The sequence below is a fragment of the Lygodium microphyllum genome, chromosome 6, assembly GCF_053477565.2.
Source record: "Lygodium microphyllum isolate KBCC chromosome 6, Lygodium_microphyllum_v1.1.10, whole genome shotgun sequence".
Lineage (NCBI taxonomy): Eukaryota > Viridiplantae > Streptophyta > Polypodiopsida > Schizaeales > Lygodiaceae > Lygodium > Lygodium microphyllum.
The window spans coordinates 100,205,725-100,222,590 of NC_141140.1; the positions used below are offsets into that span (position 1 = coordinate 100,205,725).

General features: G+C 40.2%; 1 pseudogene; it reads right to left on the minus strand.

The window, feature by feature from the left end:
* Positions 1 to 3,127: 3,127 nt before the first annotated feature.
* On the minus strand, positions 3,128 to 3,826 carry LOC148034868 (lipase-like; annotated as a pseudogene).
* Between the last annotated feature and the right edge of the window lie 13,040 nt (positions 3,827 to 16,866).

Sequence of the window (16,866 nt, forward strand, 5' to 3'; positions counted from 1 at the left end):
CCGTTAAAGTTGTTCCTTGAGCAAACCTAGATCCCAAGGGGCAGAGTAAACCCTAGGGAGGCAGTATATCAAGACTGAAAATGACTTAAGTAGGGACAAGCTAAGTTCCAATGCAATGGTGGCTTAAGGGACTTGTTGAGATGGTTTACCATTGATGTTTCTAATGAGGGTTGACCTTGTTCGAGATGGAAAAGAGGTTAGTAAGCAGAGTGGTTACTTCTTGGTTTAGGAAAGGATGTTTTCCTAGTTAAAGGATGTTAGGCTAGTTGTTTCAGCTTGATTGTTTTTGGAAGGATACTTAAGGATTGGTTGTGGTTTTGGATGAATATCCAAGTGATTATATTCTCATGGTAGGAACTATAAGGATAAATTGCCATGGGAACAAAAGGGATGTTTTTCCTAGTAAATGTTATTGGGCTGGTTGCTTCAGCTGTGGATGATTTCCTAAAGGGATAATTAAGGAAGGATGGCGCTAGCTGCCCCCACGAACTACCAAACCCTAACCAAGGGGGTTATGAATTCGCGCCGAGAATGTGGACTGAACCCACCACAAGAGGTCTCTCCGTATAAATTACTTGGCGTAGGAGGACGCTTGGGTGTTAGGGGGGGCTCTGGCCATAAATCCCAATGCCTTCAGACCCTACACAAGTGTTCTACATGATTCGAGATGGGATCTCGAGGCCTTGATACTAGTTACAAGGTAGAATATTGGTAGGATAAACCTTCGGGTTTTTATTGCCAGGAGATGGAAGGATTTTTATGCAAAGACAGAAAGGGAGAGTTAATCCTCCTATATGGAGAGGAGACAAACATTAATCTGAAGATAAGTTAAGAAAGTGTTTAATCTTGTTTTATCTTGTGTTAGTGTATGTGCCCTAAATTACGTAAAGGAACGTGTGATTAATGGGTTAATTAAGGAAGCTGATTTTATGTGTCAAACATAATGTGGTAGGTAATTAGATAACTAAAACAACCCTCGAGAGAAGCGTGGTGGATGTGATCGTCGGGTCCATCCTACGGCAGGGTGATCTCAACTAGCGGAGAGCTTTCCTCAATGGAATTTATTTGATGCGAACGTTAGATAGACAAGGACCTTAGAACTTGTAAGTTTAAAACCTAATTTGTACCGTTTTAGGGGACCGGAATGGGACTATGCCCTACGGTGTCGAAGGGTTTTCGAAAGCAAAGTCGCAACCACAGAGGTTCTTGAGAAATTCCAAGATAGAAGATCAATCAAGTGAGATCAGGCTATGCAGGACAACCTGTTCATTCTCTAGGCTCCCACATCTAGCATACATGTCAACAAGAGCACCTCCAATGAAAAGACCCAACTCCAAGCTACTTTCAAGAATATGATTATGAATAAACATCCCATGGGATAAGACTGCTATGCTGGAGCATACTTTAAGGACAGTTGCAAACAGATATTTGCATGCTTTCACACAAGACTCATACATCTGCCAATACAATCTCACAGTTTGCTCCTCTTGTCCAAGCTGCACATGAGCTGAAATAATTGCAATCCATGTGAAGACATTTTGTTGCTAAATATGCCAAAATACATAAAGTGCTTCTAGCAAACTGTAAGCAGGTACTCCAGCTCTGGGTTCTGACACGTGTAGTTCCAACCTACTTGCAACGCACAAACTCCTGATGGTAAAAGTGGCACAGCACCTTGTCACTGCCTGTGACTTCCCCCAAAAACTTCCCTTCAACTCCCTATTTTCGTTCTATCCCTTGTAAGAGGATTACATAAAAAATACAAGCATACAGGCACAATATGCTTACACCTTGCAATACATTTTCCACAACATACTGAACACTGCAAATAATGATAAATAGTGAAGATACAATCTCAAAGAAGAAAATACAATCATGCAGGCCATAATAAAGTCAAATATAAATTGGAGAATGACTCTTTCCTTTTATATGATCAAATCAGCCAACATGTTCAACTCTACATGACTCCACCAGACACCTCTGTTGATAGTTCATCCTCTGCAGGCCCTCAACAATCACTCACAAGTTTAGTTGCTTGTTTACATGTTCTGATGTGAGAGTATCCTATGTTGGCCTTTTTGATCCCAATTTCTATTTTGCATGCTGATAAAATTGTCGTAGTAAGATATTGGTTGCCTCACTTTGATATAACTTGATTAGATGGAGGTATTGTCCGATTATGTGTGGCATAGTATGTAGCTGGAGTAAGTTACATTGGGTGCGATGGATCTGAGGATCTCAACTATTACTTTGTGTTGCCTTTTAGACCATGTAGCTTGTACAATCTTGTCCTTCAAGTCTGGCACCGCCTGTAGAGACATCCCAGTAAAAGAGCTGCCATGGTTTGTGGCTTGGCTTTATCTCCATACATTGCAATCCCAGCCATATAGTCCTGGAACTTAGAACATCAGAACTCTATGTTCTTACTCATTGGCGTTCATCCTCCTCTCCTGTTAGATACACTTCGCTTCTTCTTCTTTCTTCTTTTCTGTTTATTCTTTTTCCTCTATGCCCCTTCCAATGAGGAAGGAGATTGGATTGATGCCCCCCCCCCCCCCCCCGTGTAAATCCTGAAGAACATCCAAGAAGCGATCGAGTAAAAGTGCATCATACTCTACAAGCTTATCGTCTTCAGACACTCTCTCTAGAACTAACTAATGCATATGTGCATCAAGGGACTTCGCAGAAAGTAAGGACTTCATAGCCACTTGCCGATTAGTAGCGTCGCGCAACCTATAATTAAAGGCGATAGCCAGCAGATCAACAGATGTTGATCAAATAAGCGTAACAGACACACATTCTTGTCATCATCATCGAGCTCTACAAGGAGCTAGAAACCACAATGGAATTTATTGGTTCCAAGCTGTTCAAAACTGTGCCTAATTCCTTGAGCGTTTTTGGATCACAATGGCCTTCTGGATTACTATAATCTCCTGCAAGTTCATAACACTTCTGAACCGTCTCCTTCATGTCTTCCCCACCAACCAAGTGCATGGGCTAGAACAAACTCATCCACTATCTCATAAATATTTATGAACCTGCTTGGAGACCTCTCAGTCCTTCATCTTTCCTCCTTGTCAGATACACTACGCTTTTTTTCCCCAGGTGGCCTACAACACGCCTCTTTCTAACCAGAAAAGCGGCCCCTCCCACAATAGCAGCAGATAAAGCTTTTACCAATTCTGTTTTGCCCAAATGTTACTGTTTGAATATTCCTCATTTCATAGTTTACCGTGAGATCAAGAGCACAGAACGCAGCCATGGCACCCCCCATAGAATGTCCTGTAACCATAATGTTCAATCCTTCCACTTCATCAAGTATAGACATAACTGCGCCAACTATTCTTGTACAAAGTGCGGTATTATGGTAGGTTGTATAAAATCCACGATGTACCATTGCACCTGTAACTCCAAGATAATTCAAATCAAGCTGCTTAAAATACAAATCCTCCATCCAATTTTGAATACTATTCTCTTGCGTTGCACGGAATGCAATCACAATTGCATTCAAGTCTTCAGCAAGCCCGACATAAGCCTGTAGGCAGTGTTGAACATCAACTATCAGCTCCACCAATCTGAAACCCTTGGTGTAGCCATCACACCTAGAGCAATTCCAAGCAATGAGAGAATCCAAATCATTGACATACATCACAAAAGCATACTTCACAAGTATTTGAGCAAGTGTATGATTGTACTGAAAGCCATCATCATAGTCATGAACCCTTGTAAGTTCCAATCCTCGTCCATCTAGAACAGCTGACACTAGGCCTAGCAGAAAGAAGCAACACACAACCTTTCATATGGCTGACTTGATGAGGCACTCCATGCATTTGAATTCATCGACGGAGTGATCGTTTCTTCTTTTCGCATGAGAATTGGAAGCCAAGAAAAGCCATAGAAGACATCACATGCCCACCATTGTTGAAGGATTATCTATCAGATGCAACCCAAGCTGAAAGGAAAGGCAGCAGAAGATCCCTCTCTCTACTATACTGCCCACACAGAACAAAATGCAAACACAATGATTAAGTATGTACAAAGTAACAATTGTCACACACATAGCTTTTTGGTAGATTCCACACCTCGAATGCACAGCAGTACGACAATGGGTAGAGAGGTCGAGCGATGCATCCCTCTCGTTTCCCATTCTCTTCGAACCAAGTGCAGTATGAGTCTGCTTTGGTCTAGTTGTATCTGCGCAAAGTGGAGCAGTTGCAAACCGACGCTAGAATGCTGTTAGGAAGACCTGACTACAAGGAACCCGGACTTCAGATCGATCCTAGTGGGAAGAGCCGGATAAGTTTGGTTGCGAGGCAGACTCGAGAGACACTAGTTGGCAAGCCCCGTGCCATTCCGTGGGAGTGCCGGGTGGCATCTTCTAGATATATCTCACGATGGACTGCTAAGATGTGTCCCGCGATTTGAGGAGCGACACATTACATTTGCTAATCTCTTTTTTTACATAAAATCCTCTCAAATTGGCTGAAAGCTACATGCTTTCTTTTACATGTCCTCCTAATCGAGAAGTTATCTATAGTTTTATGTATTTTTACAAGAGATAATATCTAGAATATCAAAAATTGACTAAAATTTTGTCCAAAAAAATTTAATATTTTGAACCATGGACACTAATACTAATGTCTAAAGTGGCATTGGCTCTCTAAATCTAAAACAAAACCACACTCTAGAATTTTTTACATGGTGTGCATGTAGTAGCACGACATTCACCTCCTCCTAACCTGCACATCCTCTGGCGCATGTGCCAAAGTCTTATGGATTTGCAGTGCCAGAAGAAGTATCTTCTGCCATGTCAATGTCTTCATCTTCTGCCTCTTCTTCTTCCTCTATGTCTTCATGCTCTTGAATTATATTCAAGTCTTCTAGCTCATATGTTGAACTTTCTCTTCGTTTGAAGAGCTTGATTATTTTTCCAGCTATGGGTATCTTCATGCTTGTTCCATCCAATTCAGCCAATGAATATGTGGCATTGTCATGAATGACCTTTACCATATATGGGCCAAACCAACGCTTTACCATCTTCCTAGAAGCACTGTATTGATTGTCTAGGCTATTGCCATAGACAAGCACCCAGTCATTTTCTTGAATTGCTCTTGGCCGAAGTCGATGTCGCTTATCAAATCTTCTTTTGTTCTTTAGTCTTGCTGTATTTAGCTTCTCAATAGCTGCTTGAACATCTTCAGGCCTTCTTTCTAGCTGCCATATGCGCAAAGTCAGCAACTCTTCTCTACTGATGCCTTCCTCCCAAGGTAGAAGACTCCATGTGAGAATAGATTCTTCAATTGGCATAATTGGTTGTTGTCCATGCATAAGTTCAACTGGCATATAGTAAGTCACTGAACTGTGAGTAGTTCGGTCAGCCCATAATGCAAAAGGTAGCATTTTAGGCCATTCTTTGATCTTTCCTCTACAAGACTTTGCTGGAGCTTTGAGAATAGGTTGATGACCTCTTTCACTCTTTCAATTTCCTTTAGGGTTGTAGGATGAAGTTAAAGCCAACTTAATACTCAATTGAGCAAAGAAGTTGCATGCCTCATCAGCATCCAACTCTCCTCTAGCTGCAGTTACTTTATCCACACAACCATATCTACAAAACACTTCTTCAAGCAAAAAATGACAAATAGCTTGAGTGGACTTGGTTGTTAAGGCTTTGCCTTCAACTTGATTGGTTATATCCTCTCTTGCAAGCACTAAATATTGCATATTCCATATTCCTGTAGGCATGGTTACAAGATCAATAACCCATCTATAATGTATAGACAAAGGATAAGTTGGTTGTAACCCATCTCGATGCTTGACTATAGAATACATTTGACACACATAACAGGTTTCAACAAAATGTGCTATGTCTCGATACATGTTTTGCCACCAATATTTTTCTTTGACTTTACTAAAGGTTCCCCATATGCCTCTATGGCTAGCCCACAGGCTTTCATGAAATTCCTTCATTACCTATTGTTGCAATCTTTTGTTACCTAAAACTCAGACATGCGCTCCTTTCTTCTTCTTTGCATGCTTCCACAGATGTCCTTCTTTAAGAAAAAAGCCATACGCTTTCCTCTTGATATGTTTGAACTCCTCATCAGTCCAAGTCTCCTTCTTCTTCATTGTGCTCAAATATTGGCCGATCTTTAGCCAATCTTCTTCAAGGAAATGAACTAGAACTTGAGCAATGCAATGAGCATGCTAGCTTTTAGTTGACCATCCTATGTCAAGATTGTGGGAGAGAAGGAAGGAGTCTCACTTGTAGCTTTCTTGCTTGCACAATGGGGGAATATACACAAAGGTGGAGGCTGAAAACAGTTTTCCTCTTCTTAGTTGTGTAAGCCAAAAAGAACTCAAGTACATAGAAATAGAAGAACCCTATATATGGGTCTCAAACCAAACTCAACTAACTAAGGTGGCATACTAACTGAGCCACAAACTACAGTAGATAAGGATAGCTATCATTGTGACATTCCCGATTTCTAAGCACGCGTTCTTCACATGAACCTCCTCTTAATAGGAGGTCATGAGAATAATAAATTGAAAATTATGGAAATTTTTTTACTCTATCCACAGGATACCTAGCTCTGGTAGACCTGCGCAAAGTAGGTTCACTCCCAGGTGCTCTCAAAACATCCCTAGTCTTCCTTACTCCAGGTGTAACAATAGAAGGAATACCCAACTCATCATCAATGCTCTATTCTGAGCTACTGGATTCACCATCCACATAAGAGTGACCTGCATTCACATCAAACATGGACTGATCTACCTTCTCTATTCCTTTTCATGAAACCTGCATACCACTATCTGCATTGCTTTGAGGAGATTCTCTGGATCTCAATCTGCCCGTCCATGGCGAAGAATGTGAACCACTGCTAGAGGACACTCCACGTCCACTAATATTTTGTGACTGCTGCTGTAAATTATGTGCAGCATTACCATTTTGTGCATCTACATTATCAATCACATTTACTGGTTTATACCAACTACTCATCTCATCAAAAACAACATCTCTACTCACTGTAAACTTACGAGTAGAAGGGTTATAGCATCTATACCATTTCTGCTCTGCAGAGAGTAACCAATAAAGATGAATTTCTCAGCTTTTGGATTCAACTTGGATCTCAACTCATCTGGCACATGGACATAGGCAATGCAACCAAAAATTTTCAAATGAGAAATATCTAGCTTCCTACTAGTATACCTCTCCTCTGGAGTCATCCCATGTATTGCTGCAGTGGAATCATGTTCATTATGTAGACTGCTATAGCAACTGCTTCAGCCTAGTAAAAATCTGGCAAGTCTTTTTCGTTGAGCATGGCACGAGATACCTCTCCAATATGCATGTTTCTCCTTTCTGCAATTCCATTTTGTTGTGGGGTATGACTGCATGAATATTGCTGCTTTATGCCATGCTTCTGCATGAACCTTGCAAACTCATTTGAGAGGTACTCTCCCCCTCCATCTGACCTTAGGCATTTTATTTGTAGGCTTGTGTTTCTTTTTCAACCATAGCTTTAAGAGTTTTTAAATGCCCAAAAACTTCACTTTTCTTTTTTATAAAATACACCCAAACTTTTCTGCTATAGTCATCAATAAAAGTGACAAAATAATGACAACCTCCAAGAGATGCAGCTTTAGTAGTCCACACATCAGAGTGGATTAATTCCAATGGCTTCTTACTCTCTTGAACATGTCTAGGAAATGGTTTCCTTGCCTGTTTTCCAAACTGACAGGCTTCACATACCTTATGCATTTCTGCAACCTTGAATTTAGGCAATCTTACAACAATATTTTGGGCTTGCATTGATTTAAGTCGCTAAACATTAACATGACCAATGCGTTTATGCTAGATATCAATATCTGCAACTACACCGGTCCCATGTGCAAACATTGCTACACTCAATTCAGGCATGTCGGTATCCAACGTAAACATTCTGCCCTTCTTCTTTCCTTTTGCTATCAAGCGACCTTTATTTTTCATATCCTCAACAAAGCATCCATGAGAATTAAATCTGACGTGCAAGCCCTGCTCAACCATTTGACCAACAGAAACCAGGTTCTTGGTGATATTCGGGACATGAAATACATCCGACATGTATTTCTTTTTTCCATCCTGCATAGACAAAGGGATTTTTCCAATCTGCACAATAGGATCTGCAGTATCATCACCAGTCTCCACAAATCCTGGTTTTTCCATTTTCCTTGCATCCTGCATCCATTCTGCATGACCTATCATAAGGTTTGATGCACCTGAGTCAACATACCACACATCGTTGGTTTCTTCTGCACTTGTCACAGAATTGGTCATGTGCTGCACCATAAACAAATGCTCATTTCTATCATCACCCTGTCTACTAGAAGATGCATAATTCCCTTATTGCAATTTTCCATTCATGATGTCATTCTGATTTTTATAGCAGTCTTTAGCCATATGATCCATTTTACCACAGTAGTAGCATTCAACATTGCTGTTTGCATTTTGGCCTCTTTGCCATCCACCACGACCTCTTTGGCTCCCCCTGCCTATAGAGTTACCACGTCCTCCTCCATATGAATGGTTTTCTTGAGTTTGCTGCATATTTTTATTTCTACCACGGCCTCCAGATCGGCCTCCTCTACCTCTGCCTCTACCTCTTCCAGCATTTGAGTAGAAGACAGTTTCTTTTGAAGTTCCTCTTGAAGAGGATGCACCACCATTTCTTAACTCCTCAAAATCAAGAAATCTTTCACGGATAGAAATGGATGTTCGGAACTGTGCATAATCCTTTCCTAGACCATTCAACTCTTGCTTGAGATGCATTTTCTTGGCTTGCGTATTTGTGCTATACATTTTTGACAAAGTATCCCATGCCTCCTTTGGCATACTTGCATCCTGAATATGCACAATCATAGAGTCTAAAATACTGATAGACAGCCAGTAGATAACTTTTCTGGCTTTCTCATGCCATCCTTTAAATGCCTGCATTTGCTGTTGATTGGGAACATCAGGAAGAACTAGTTCTTCTTCATTTCCTGCAACGAATTCCCAATATCCTTTTCCCATAAGGAAATTCGTCATTCTAAACTTCCATGCTTGAAAGTTGTTCTTGTCAAGCTTTTCAGTGACAATCTGTGAAAGAGAATCAATCGCCATTACAAAACACTGCAAAAAATTCTGTCACTGTAAAAAACACAGCTTCAGCCTCACAAGGGCAAATCTGCAAAACTGACGAAAGTGGTATTTGACCACACAGTCACTTCCTAGTGACGATTTTGCATCAACAGGCAACAAGGATGATTCTGTAACTCCCAATGTCTCTGTGCACAGGCATATGATGCAATTTCTACAGTAACTTTTCACCGACCTGTAGAATAGTGGTCGCACAGCATAAAACAGGGCCTTTTCCTGAGTGCATGCCGAAAATTTCCGCCTCCAAAACAGGCCCCAAAATGGCCTCGAATCAAAAAAACACCGCGAAGGGCATCTCAATCTGAGACAATGCACTCTTGCACTTTCCGACTGTGCTACCTGCAGAGACTTGCTCCCAAACTCGAAAAATGAAAGCAACACTGGTCCTCTTACCAGAACACCGCGAACTTGATTTGCTTTCTTGACCTCCTTACCACGAACAAGGCTCTGATACCATGTCAAGATTGTGGGAAAGAAGGAAGGAGTCTCACTTGTAGCTTTCTTGCTTGCACAATGGGGGAATACACACAAAGGTGGAGGCTGAAAACAATTTTCCTCTTCTTAGTTGTGTAAGCCAAAAAAAACTCAAGTACATAGAAATAGAAGAACCCTATATATGGGTCTCAAACCAAACTCAACTAACTAAGGTGGCATACTAACTGAGCCACAAACTAGAGTAGATAAGGATAGATGTCATCTAGCTATTATTCATGGGCGGTGTACCAATCGCATCTACAACTAACAATTCGGTGACATAAATGCACAACGATCACCCTAGCATATCAGGAGTGGAGCTCGATATCTCAACATCCTATTGTTTTAAGCTTTAGACCAGTACATGCAGTAACTGAAAAGGTATTTTCAACAGCCATGGAATGAAATTTAGGAAGTATAGATTCTTCAGCTTCATCTTCTTCCATAAGCTCTTCTTCATTGTCATATCTTGCATGTGATAGCATGTCAGCAATAGCAATGTCGGGTATAGAGCAATTGGCAATCATGCCCAAGAGTGGAAGACAATAAGTTTCTACCATTACGAAAGCACCTATAAAGTATTCATGATCACACTTTAATGCTGTTACAACTCCCCACAATTCCCTTTTTACTTGTGCATACCTTCTTTGACATTCATTGAGAACTTTTTCTCTAAAACAAACTACATACCTGTTACCTTCAAGATCCTCTTGGCCAACAGCCAACAGCCCATCCTATCCCAATGGGACTTGTATCCATAGTAAGGATGATGGGTTGACCATTTGAATAGTCAACCCTTTTGAGAGTGGGGGCTGAAATTAATAGCTTCTTTAATTTACGCATAATGAGAGTATGCTCTTTATTCCAAGAGAATCTTTGGACTTTTCTTAATAATTGATAAAGATTTTCGGCTACATGAGAAAAATGTGGTATCCATATGAGATAGAATACACATGCGCCAATAAATCTTCTCACCTCTAAAACATTTGTGCATTTTTCTTACATTCTGCTGATGGCATCTGTCTTGATTGGAGAAGGTTTGCATCCATAAAGGCCACATAGATGACTGACCACTTGGACTTCTTCTACTCCAAAAATCGACTTAGCTCCAGAAAGGGTAAGATGTACCTCTTCTAGCCTTGTCAAAATCCTGTCACAATCTTGAATATGGTTAACTACAAATGTCCTGCAACCATCTTTGGCAAGCTCCTCACTCTTTTCATTGACTTCACATCCCTTGATAGGTACATCATCAAGAAATGGAAGAGTAAGTTGTGGAATAAAGCCCCTTAAAACTTTGTGCATGGCATTCATCATATGGGCTACGGAGTTTGTTTCACCTTGTGGTAGAGTGCACATATGGACCAATCCAAGAGGTGTCTTCATTGTGGTAATGCCTCGACTTTCTAATGAAAGCTAAAATTGGTCATATCATGAATATAGGTCTCCCATAGAATAAATTGCTCTACCTGCAAAAGCTTTAGAAAACTCATCAACAATTGGACCTGAACCAACATTTTGGATTGTGACATGATTAACAGGCTGTAGATCTTGAATGAATCGTAAAGATCTATTTTTCTTAGGCACACTAAACCATAGGTTTGAGTAAGGTGCTGAAGAAGGTTCTAAAATCTTCATTCTGATATTCTCATTTAGAAGTTCCAATAATTTGGGCAGATGCGCCCTTGGAACGGGAATGGGCTTGAGGTTCCAAGGCACATGTGGGACCGTAAAAATGACCATAGGAACCACAATATTTGGATCCACACAGCCTATTTCACTTGGTTGAAAAGCAAAAGCTTTTCCATGTTTCATTAGCATTTGCATAAAAGAGTGTTTTTCAACTGGCGAAAGGAAAGAAATTTCACCTATTTTGAGCTCTTTTATACTTTCAGATGTGAACTTGTGACCAATGTTGGAAGGATCACGAAGATTTGGCTGATTTGCTACCCTATCAGTGAGCCCTTCACTTTCAGGAGACACTGGGACTGCCATAGGTTTGGCTTTCTTATCCACTGTCCTGTATTTTGTCTCCACTTGTGCTTCAGCCTTGTTGAGTAAACCATTGTCTTCTTGTTCAACAAATTCTTGAATTGTTTGATTAAAATCCAATGTACATACTTCTATGGACTAATTTTCAGCCTGATTTTCTGCAAGAGAAGCTGCATATATTTGAGCCAATGTGTCAGTAGTAATCAGTCCAAAAAAAATACCCGAAATATCTTCATTTTCAGCCATCATATCATAAGTTTTCAGCTCCCTTTTTACATGACATAAATATTTTCTTTCAGCCTTAGTCATGGCCGAAAGAGACTTATAACAAGCCATACTATTGGTTGTACATACATATAAATTTGCTAGAGACACAGTTTCTGCTGCATGAGGAGGTTCAATCTTCTTACATGACGCACTACCATAGCCTCCCTTTATAGTAGTGCAGCTCGAAAACCCTTGAATTCTCGGGCATTAGTAGGAGGCACAAGATAATCACGCAGTCGATCTCTTTTTCAATGATGGTTAACACAAACAGTGACAGCTCGTTCATTATCCTTCCTTCGGATTCGAGCATAGGAAGAACCATCATCAAGAGCTTTTGTTTCCAAGCGGGCTTAAAAAATGTAAGGTTGCCCAAGAATTATAGGGTAACTACAAGAGTCTTGAATAAAAAAGTGAAAATTATCTTTTATGTCTCCAATAGTTACCTGCACATTAGGACATGCAGCATATAACTCTCCAGAAGAGTTGTTTGCAGCTCTTATTCCCAACCTGGATCAACATCTATGGGCCATCCATCACTTTCATAGAGACTCCTTGCCATGATGTTTATCTCCGAGCCATGGTTTAAGAGTGCAATACATGGTGTTTCTCTTTCTCCAATTTTGACGACTATCTCGCTGTTGCTCTTGCCCAATGTATACGGGAGTAGTGACTGCTTGGAATGAACCGAGCCTCTTCTTCCTCATGCATGTGCTGTAGACGGCCTTCTTTTTGAGAGGTGGATTACCCAACTGGTTTGGACCAGCTGACCATTACATTTTTAGCTTTCACTTCTTTAATTTTTGCATTCATGTTTTCTTTATCTTCAGCTTCAATTGCTGCAATTAATTCTTTAACTACTTCAAGTTGAATTCCTTGTGAAGTCAGCTTCTCTTCATCCTGCACAAAAGCTCAAAGAACTTGCAAAAAAGCATGCACAGTTTTTTCAACACCAACATATTGTCTTTTCCTTTTGATTACATTAATAATTATATCATGGAATTCACGTTTGGCAATTCCAATAATTTCGCCTAAGGTGAATTCAATTTTGTTTCCTAGAATTCGTTCTTCTAGGACACGTTTGAGAGTCGGTTGCAGATTCTATGTCATACTGCAATTTGTAGCTTGGTTGCTTGCCTTTCTTCTTTTCTTCGGTCTTCTTTGTTTGTGGCGCATCTTCCATCTCTTGATCTAGGGTTATATTTTCAGCAAGCTTTGGTTGTTCAAGTGTTCTTCTAGTTACCCATTTTGGAGGGCCAAAAGAGGAAGGCCCTAGTCCATCTCCTCTTCTTTTCTTTTCTTCAATCAAGACTTCTTTATGATTGACATCAACCAAATGTGCAAAGGTAGAAAAAGAATCTACCAGTTATTCCTTGAATATACTTACTAGCGTTAGCCAAATCTTCTTTGGCTACTTTACCACGTTCCATTTGATCTAGTGCCTGCATCCATACTTTAGATTGCACATTAGCTTTACATGCATTCAAAATTGATTTAATTGGCTCAATTTGCAGCCCATAGGTAGCTGCATCAATTGTTGCATAGGCATTCTTTACATCTAGATCTTCTAATCTTTTCTTCATTCCACCATTGCCAAAATTTGGCTCCAGTGGAAGACCGGTTTCAGCCGCATGAATTTTTTCATCTTTCCAAAAGATGAGCTTCTGTGCTTCAGCCTCACGAAAGGCATAAGACTCCCTCTTGTCATGTTGTTGGCTATCACACCAAATACAACGCCTCTTAAAGCCTTCTCTCATGGGTCTTTGAGTTTATGCTTGTCCTCGCTCTTTGACTTTGACATCCAACTTCTCTACTTTGGAACTAATTACTATAAGATTCAGATGAAGGTCATGCATGCTTTTAATGAGTTGATCCATTACATCATTTTTAGAAGGAACAGAAGAAGAAAGAGCTCGTTGATTAGTCAAAGGAATAGGGGATTTTGAAGGTGGAACAAGCTCCATCAATGGAGTTGTTGAAGTTGAAGTAGAGGCCAATCTTAGTCGCATCCGCTCTCTTCGAGCAATCATGTTAACTGCATCAGTAACATCTATCCATGCAGTCTTGACTCCTAATTTGGAGGTAGCATCTTCTAGGTGATCAACAAGCTTCTCTTGCAGAATGGGATCTGCAGCCTTAAGGAATAATTCAATCTTCTGACCTTCAATACTTTGTTGTTCTTCAACATCAAGTTGTCCAAATTAACTTTCAAACTCATGGTATAGAGCTATTGTAGCTAAACCTTTGTTGGGTTTTTCAACCCATTCAATGAAACTTTTCTTCATCACTAGGCCAGAGTCTTCTAAGAAGAATTCTTCGCGTAGGGCTTTTTTGAATGCAGCCCAATCCGCATCTTGTTGAAAAAGACCATGGATTCTTTCTTGAAGACCATGCTTGGCTAGTCTGGCAAAATAACGGCCCCATGCATGTTGTGGTACACCAAAGAAGAGCATTTTTTCAACATATAAGCGAATAAAAACAGAGACATTTTGACCATTAAATTGTTTTAATTCATGCCCAACTTCCTCCTAGGGCCTTGATAGCTATGGAATCAATCTTCTCTTCATCTTTTCTTTATTGTTGTTGTTGTAACATTTGGATTTGTTGTTGCCGATTCTGCTGTAGTATGCGCACCAATTGTTGTAGAGTACCTCCTGAAGAATCCCCCATCTTGGAGTTCTCTTACACCGACCTTCACGTCGGGTTCACCAATATCGCAGCATGTAGGGTTGAAGGTCACCACAAGGGTTTGGCAAGAGAAGAATGTATGGGGGTTCAAGATCTTAGACTTCGGAGATGGTAGAGATAAGAGAAGGGTTGAAGGTTTCAAGCCAAGTTCTTGAAGATAAGAGATAGCAGGATGTAGGTAGATTCAAGGAGAGGAGTAGACGGAAGAGAAGGGGTTTGAAGAGATTGAAGGTGTAGAAGAATACTCTAAAAAAGAATTAGAAAATATAGAAGAATACTAACAGAGATGAAGCCTGTTAGTTTCTTTCAGCATTATGAGAAAATACAACTCTAATAGACAAAAACGTGTACAAAATAATACCTTCCTCTATGCTACTCAGATCGCCAATCTGATGCTTCCAATGGCTCCAAAAGGGGGGTTAAATAACAGGACACCTGGCCAGAATCCTGCCAGATCACTCCTTCTTCATCTCCCACTTTCGAAGTGTTGTTCTTTGTGCCTGAAAACAGCGATCGTGCGTCGCGCGATTTCACTAATCTCCTTTTTTACATAAAATCCTCTCAAATTGGCTGAAAGCTACATGCTTTCTTTTACATGTCCTCCTAATCTAGAAGTTATCTATAGTTTTATGGATTTTTACAAGAGATAATATCTAGAATATAAAAAATTGACTAAAAATTTTTCCAAAAAAATCTAATATTTTGAACCATGGACACTAATACTAATGTCTAAAGTAGCATTGGCTCTCTAAATCTAAAAGAAAGCCACACACTAGATTTTTTTGCACGGTGTGCGCGTAGCTGCACGACAACGTATTTTAGTAGCCGGTCGAGAGAAGAATCAAGATAATAAGTTAGAGGAAAGGATCTTGGATCTAGAGAGGCTGGAGCTAGACAGAGAAGCAGCAGTCCAACACTATTCCATGTAGGCTGAAGAGAGGAGGAAGACATTTAATAAGAAGCTGGCTAGCAAACACATAAGGGAAGGATCACTTGTGCTACGCTATGATAACCGCTTTGATAACAGAAAGGATGGTAAACTTGTATTCAAGTGGGAAGGGCCATTCATGGTAATAAGAAGATATCCAAATGGCAAGTATAAGCTAGGTGACATGGATGGGAGAGTTCACAAGACAAGGGTAAATGGATGGCGACTCAAGCCTTATTTTCAAAGAGATAGGGACCAAATTTGGCCAAAACCCCTATTAAGAACCTTACCATATCACTTTGGGTTAACTCTTCAAGCACTAGGTATGCTACATTGCCTCTGGATTATGATAACTCTAGCAAATGGGGGGAACAAGTTCTTAGGAGGGATGACAATGTAAAGGGTGAAAGGGATGGTTATCTTAGTGAAGATGAAAATGGATTACACCTAGGAGTTGCGTGAGTGCATAGATTTTTCAAAGGACTAGCCTCCAACTACACGTGGGTTCCACCTTCATCACTAAGATTTGGAATCTATCACCATCATTAGAGGACACCTCACCCTAGTACACAAGTCAATATCCACATCATGGTGTCATTTGGATCTTACACAAAAGCTTACAAGCATGGATCCCTTCTATCACATGCTTATATGTATTTATATATATATAAGGAACTAAAGTCAAAGTAGCTTTTGGAAGCCATTTTTTATAAGTTGCAGCTAAAACTTTTTTCAGATTCTTCACTGATTTGAAGTTACAAAGGTGCAGATTGTCGGCTATATGCAATTTTTTTCTCTCTTTCACCACATCAACTTCCCATTCTATCCATCTTGTAAATATATTATAATAATGTGCTTTGGGCACCCACCTCTTGTAATCTAGCTACCTTTCTCTATTTTGTCTACCACCACCCTTGGCTTCTTGCATGATGACCAAGGTGGGGACTTGTCCCATCCACTATTCTCCATATTTTCAAAGATGCCATTCATAATCTAGGATTATGTTAATCAAGAAGATTAGCTTAATATAATCCCTCATGGAGGCTATATAAGGAGCCCATGGAGATGTAGAGAAGGAGAAGGACAATGACATGCATATGAGGGCACTCTAGAATACCCTCATGCTAGTCCATCTCTTTGAGGTAAGCTATGAGTGAGTTCTTTTATTATGTAGCATAATGGCAAGCTTCCTCTACCCCTTCTCCTCTTGTCTCCCTCTCTTCTCATCTTCTCATTCCATGAATACATAATGGCAAGCTTCCTCTACCTCTTCTCCTCTTGTCTCCCTCTCCTCTCCTCTCTCTCTCTCTCTCTCATATTCTAATATGGTGTCTAGTACATATAT